The following is a 6514-nucleotide window of genomic DNA, read 5'->3' on the forward strand; positions in this document are numbered from 1 at the left end:
ATATATAATACCTACTCAGACTATGGATCTGTTGACTTACATATTTTGAACACTTAAATGTCTTTATAGACTTCTCTATTTACACTTACATATATTTACACCTATATCTTTATAGACTTAGGTTTTAGACTTAGATGTCTATTTACACTTGTACATAATCTCTTAGATTACATATAATGTCTATGTAGACTCTCTATGTAACACGTAGTAAGTGTAGATAGCGGTATCTATTCAGACCTTTTTCTATTTTAAATTCCTTCATGTATAAAATGTATCATCCTTTTTGCATTTGGAAGTTCTTTATTTTTTGATTTATAGAGACGTGAGTTATTTTTGTATCTTAAAACCCTATATACATCTTTCGAATTTTTTTATACTCTAAAATCCTTTATATAATAGGGCAGATATAGGTCCTTATTTTGAAATCCTTTTGTACGTATAAATTAATATTATTTTTCAATATATGTAACAAGGAGAGATTTTTTTCTATTTCGAGGCCTCACAGATATATTTACAGTTTTTAAAAATTTTTGAAACCCCCCCCATGAATTTTCAGGCAATTTGGGCTGTGACCCCCTTTGGGGGGGGGGGAGGGGGGGACACGGACCCCCATGACCCCCCATTCCCCACTCACCTGCTCCTCCACGGCATCATCACCCCCGTGGTGATGCTGGGGTGCCCCAAATGACATCATCACCCCTCCAGGCCCCCCAACCCCCCCTTTTTATTCACCCCCCCAAAAAGACACAAAACGAGGGAAACGGCCCCAACCGGCAGCTCGTTACTTTAATAATGCCGTTTACGTATGTACGCACGCACCCCCGCCAAAAAGGGGGGCTCTGCTAGAAAGATAAAGGAGGGGCGGCCCCCCCAAACGCTTGCAGCCCCCCCCAGCCCCCGTCCCGCAGGCTGCCAGCCGGCCCCTCACCCTCAGCACGCCCAACGACCGGCAGGCAAACCTGGGCCGGGGGTCTCTCCTGAGCACCACGGGACGCTTACAGCGCGGCATCTGAAAAACAAAAATCCCAACGGATATTTCAGCACGTTAAAAAAACAGCACCGAAGGCAGCAGAGGAATTCGGTCAGGGCAAGGGAGAGGGTAGCAGTCGAGCTAAAGGAGGGTGCCAGGCAAACGGGTCAGCTCGAAATACAACGCCGCCTTTAAAAGCTCGAGCGATTCGAACGCTTAAAATCAGCGTGAAGACTAATTGACACGATTCTGAACACGTTCTTCGCAGAGAAGTAAACGCTCTCGCTGGTGTCGGAAAACGCCTCGTCCCTTCCTTACAGCACCGCTGCCGGGAGATAACCCCGTGAGGCTGCAGGACAAGGGCGCGCCGTAATCAGCAACTACGCTCACGGATCCACCGCCGCAGCTCCAGCCCTTGCGCTGCTGCTGCTGCTGCGCATCTCGCTCGCTTGGCCGATAAAGCTGAAAGTGAAGCGTAAAACTTTGAAGAGTAAAATGAAAAAGAAAGAACAAATCTCAGCAATTCATTTTATGCTAAAAAGGCGTGCGCACGCTTACATACGTACAATGAGAACACTCGTACTATAAAAATATTTGATTTTCCTTTTGCGTTCATTGAAATTGCGTAGCTGTGAATTCATACCGTTAAATTATCTACCTCCAAGCTACACAGCTATCGTTTGACCAGGGGTTTTGCGTGTGTGACATGACTAGGAGGGACGCCTGGCCAGCTGCGCCGAGACCGATGCTACCGAACTGCCGGGGAAACGCGCCGTCGAAAGCGAGACAGAAATAAAGTGCTTCAGAGCACTCTGCCAAAAGATCGGGAAAAAAGCCCCTAACGTTCAGTTGCCTCTCTTTTTAAACGTTTAGAGCAACTACCCAACTGCTTAAGCACACCTAATAAATTATACACTACAGCTATTTGGCAGCTGCAGTTTAAACAATGCAAGTCAGTTTGGAAATTAGACAATTTTAACTTTCTTTTTAAAATTTCATTTATGATAGAAAAATCAGTGAGATAAGAGATCTCCCATACGGTTTTACTTTTTTTTGGGGGGTGGGGGGGGAGGGAGGGGCAGGCGGTGGGGAATATCAAATCCCCGGTGCTGCAATACATCAGGCTACCAAAAAGGACTGGCAGGTTTGCTAACGCTGTTGGCTGTACCCAAGCGTGCGGAGGAACGCGTCTTTACGATCTCTCGACTGTTACACCCGAGAACCAAAGATCAGCCGTACATCGACTATTGGAAGATGTGCTGCGCTTGGGTCCTTGCAAGGAAATCGATTTAACTCCTTTTTTTTTTCCAGAGAGAGTGAAAAGTCAAAATTACGCGCTGCAGGTTAGGAAAAAGGACATTAGAGAATCAGTAACTCACCGAAAACACATCAGGACTCTCTGTCGCTAGTTACGAGGCTGCTACCGCTTCTCGGGAAAGCCTGGAAAACACACCGAAGCGACGCCGATTTGTCCCGTGTTGTCCACGCCTCTTCTTTGACCTTGATTGCTTTTAGCACAGATGCCAGTATCTCAGTAAGGTTTTCGAGTGCTCCTGTAAGGTATTTTAAACACTGACTGACTGAAAAAGCATAAAGCTTTTATCGTGAAAACAAAGCCTGTTTCTCCCGAACGTCCGAACTCTTACAAACGGTTCCTTTCCTCTTCTAGTCCAACATTATTTTCACAGCACCCTTTAATAGCAAGCGCACAGAAACAGAAGACTCTGCTTTCAGGAAGAGAAAATAGACGAAGGAAAGCAAGCCTTGAATAGGCGTACCACGCTCCAGAACAGACCTTTATTTTTAGTATTTGTGTTAAAATATTTCATGTTAAAAAATCAGATAGAAGGAGAGCTGCCACATTCTTCGTGTTGACTGTAAAGTCCACGCTACAAGCACCTTAGGAAAAATGCAGACACATATCACAGGCATACCTTGTACTTGCAGACCACTATGGATCCTTTCCATCCGTCTCGTACTTTCACGGCAGTTGACATTCTGCTGAGAGGAAAGGCAAAAAAAAAACCAAAAAAAAACGTTTAGCACAAAGCTTCCTTTTCTGTGAAGACTACAACTGAGTGGAGGAGAAAGTATTTTGCATCATCTTTGGTGCAGTTGTTGAGACAGGCCACTAGAGCTTATGCATGTTTTAGACAACCGTGCCTTTTCTTTTGGCTCATCGGCAGCTTTAGTTTCGCTAGAACTCACTTGCCTAGAGACGCGCAGGTGACAGGCACAGACACCTACGTACGTTTTCTCAAGCCTAAGTAGAGCCGCGATTTCCTCACCCGATACGTCCCAAGTTGAGTATTTTTGTTAAAGAGTACGGCAACCCGTCTGTCCTCGCGAACTCGCTGCAAAAGAGGAATCCTTTTTTCCAGGCCGTTTCTCCAAACGGTCGAGATCTTTGAAAACTGCAGTTGTGCCACCAAACCTGCTCAGGGTCCCTCCCAACCTTCGACCATCGTTAGATTTAACAGGCACACGCTCTATTCCGTCTTCCAACAGCAAAAATACATAACGCCCCCAGACCCCTAGCGCAACCCTACGGACGTCCACACACACCTCGCTGTTTTGATGAGGAGCCACTGAGCACCCCTGCGAGCACAGCGGGATCATGCGCAAGACCAGTGTCCTGGTTTCGGCTGGGATAGAGTTAATTCTCTTCCCGGTAACTGGTATAGCGCTGTGTTTTAGATTTAGGACGAGAAAAACATGGATAACACGCTGATGTTTTAGTTGTGGCTAAGTAGCGCTTACGCTAGTCGGGGACTTTTCAGCTTCTCATGCCCTGCCAGCGAGAAGCTGGGAGGGACCTTAGCCAGGACAGATGACCCAAACCGGCCAAAGGGACAGTCCGTACCATATGACGTCACGCTCAGTACATAAGCTGGGGGAGTTGGCCGGGCGGCGGCAACTGCCGCTCGGGGACCGGCTGGGCATCAGTCGGCGGGCGGTGAGCAATCGCATTGTGCGTCGCTTATTTTGTATATTCTTTTATCGTTACGATTGTTTCCCCTTCCTGTTCTGTCCCATTAAACTGTCTTTACCTCACCCCACGAACTTCACTTTTTTTTCCGATTCTCTCCCCCACCCCACTTTGGGGGCAGGGGGAGCAAGCGAGCAGCTGCGTGGTGTTTAGCTGCCTGCCGGGTTAAACCACAACAACCAGCTTCACCTACGCCGATTTCAGCGAATGCAGCTTCTGAAGCTTTAAACTGAAAACCGTATCTTGACACTTTGCCGCGGCAGAAACGATCCGTAACTAGAACTCTACAAAAACGCAGTAACGCACATTGCAAACCCACAGCAGCGACAGCTTCAGAAATATTTCTACCGGGAACAAGGGAGAAAAACAATACAGTTTCATCTCACGCACAGGAAAGCAGCAGGCAGAGAAAAGGGTCGGCATTCGTAGCCCTTGCAGAACGCAGGCATTCTCCTTCCATTCCTAAACCCGCCTCTTAGGTCGAAATATCACAACACTACTACGGCAATATCGAGAGCAGGGAACAGCAGCCCTGCCGCTGGATGTGCTACTGACTGATGCTATTTACGTAGCAGGACACCTAGACAGAGCGGCACGTTTTTCCACACACAACCCTGAACTTCCTGAAAATTTAAGTTTACCAAAACGAGCCATTTGGAACACATTGCCAAACAATGTTTGGCAATAAAACTTTGATGTGTTTGACACACACAAATTTGGGGTAACTCGCTACTTGCTTCCTGCTGTTGTTGTTCTTCCTTCAGAAATTCTACTTGTAGCCAAGTTATTCGCTACCGGTTCAAGCATTTACCTTCCAGGTATTACCAGCACATCTACACAGGCGAGGAACTAAATCGCTCTTCTAAAACTACCCGAGTGAAAATTACAGCCACGAAAGAGGAGTGACAGGGAAGAAAAGGAGAGGTCAGGCAGCAAGAGAGCTCTGCAGGCTGCCACCAGTCAACATCGCACTCTTTTAAAAAAAAAAAAACACAAACCAAAAAATAACACAAACACAAAAAGCCCACAAAAACCAACAACAAAACAAAACCTTGACGTTGTACCTTTTTTTTCTTTTGGAGCTCGTCCCTGTCTCAGCAAATTGTCTCATCAGAGCATGAAATGCAGGTGATCCGTATCCCGATGACATCTGCACGCGATGAACACGTGTTCAGAAATAGTCCAGATCTGTAAGACCGGTGTCATTTGTGTGGTTTTAATAATCGTAACTCCGTTTTATTGACCGATGCATTTGCGAGGAAACTAAGTAACTTTTAAACGTAGCCTCTCCTTGGGGAGAAAAATGCGTTAGGGAGTGAAAAAAATGATGATTCAGAGCTCCCAACCATGACGGAGCAGCGGGGAAATTAACGAAAGTGAAGGCCAACAGCAGCAACACGAAGCGACATTTGGCTTTAATTCTGATCACGTACTTAAGCGGCTCGCCAAGTCTATGCCTCGAGCCTATGAATGACTAGCCCTTTTTCGGAAGGACCAACTTTTTTCCTTAAAAGTCCTAGACTGAAGACTCCACTGAACAGAACGTGGATTGAGCCACAGGACAACGTGCCGTCAACACTCTCAGGAAAAAAAAAATATCAAGTAAAAATCAAGTTTAAATATCAGTTTCCATCGTGTCTCATTCATTCCGTTTCTAGTGATACCTGGGTGCTCCAAAATTCACTCTCCTGACACCACGTAGTACTACAAATTGAGTTATGCCTATAAAAATAAAAGGCTATTTCCAACCTGCCCATAAAATCAGTATGAACAAACAGAAGAGAAACACTTGAACTTAAAGAAGGACACAGGCAGCTCTTAATTTTTCGTAGATGAAAGCTCATTCTTTTCCCTGAAAGGAAAACACTCGTAACTACCCAGGGTTAGTTACGCTAACGAGGGTACGTAGGCACGCTCTGTTCACGGCAATTGTTCATCAGCTTTTCTGCACCAGCAGCAAATTTGCCTTTTCCCTGGGTTTGACGGGGAGCACCTGCAGCGACCTTGGACGCGCCAATGTTTCTCCCAGCTCCCCCGGCCCCACATGTCCCATCACCTGAGCAGCAAGCGGCGTCAACCACGCAGGATTTTCTTCACGTGACGCAGAAAGTGACGCTGGGAAAAGAGGAGGCACAAAATGAACCTGTTTGTCACACCCAGCCAACGGCGAAAACCCAGGGAAGGATTCTGCCGTGCGGGGCCGGGCTGTGCACCCCGGGAGCTCCAGCCGGCCGGTTTCGCTCCCCTTTGCCGGGTACCGGGGAGACACCGCCGCCTCGTGCTGCCGCCTGCCCCCCGGGGGACCTCGCTTCAGCCCTCGGGAACGGGACCGGGAGAGACCCTCCACGCAAAGAGAGCGGATCCACGCGTGGCGTGGATTTAATCCCCGAGGGAAGAGGCCGGGCTCCCCGCTAGCAGAAGGACAACTCGCCTCCCTGCCGCTCGGAGCGCCTTGCCGGGGACAGCCCTGCCTGCGCCTGGCTGCTCTTCAGCCGTGCCGGGAGTGCAGTCTGGCCGACGGATGCTCCGGCAAACAGACACTGCAGCGAATCGCA

The 6514-nt window shown here is 47.7% G+C and overlaps 1 long non-coding RNA gene across 2 annotated transcripts; it reads right to left on the minus strand.

Annotated features, from left to right (window-relative positions):
- Positions 1-566: 566 nt before the first annotated feature.
- LOC142077423 (uncharacterized) lies at positions 567-6243 on the minus strand. Of its 2 annotated transcripts, XR_012671807.1 has the most exons (4): positions 5024-6243; positions 2905-2968; positions 2350-2523; positions 567-1432 (listed from the first exon to the last, which is right to left on the minus strand). It is a non-coding gene; the product is annotated as an uncharacterized LOC142077423 (long non-coding RNA). The 2 variants fall into 2 exon arrangements; XR_012671806.1 differs by lacking the exon at positions 5024-6243 and having other exon boundaries at positions 2905-3122.
- Between the last annotated feature and the right edge of the window lie 271 nt (positions 6244-6514).

This window comes from Calonectris borealis, unplaced genomic scaffold (assembly GCF_964195595.1).
Source record: "Calonectris borealis unplaced genomic scaffold, bCalBor7.hap1.2 HAP1_SCAFFOLD_248, whole genome shotgun sequence".
NCBI lineage: Eukaryota > Metazoa > Chordata > Aves > Procellariiformes > Procellariidae > Calonectris > Calonectris borealis.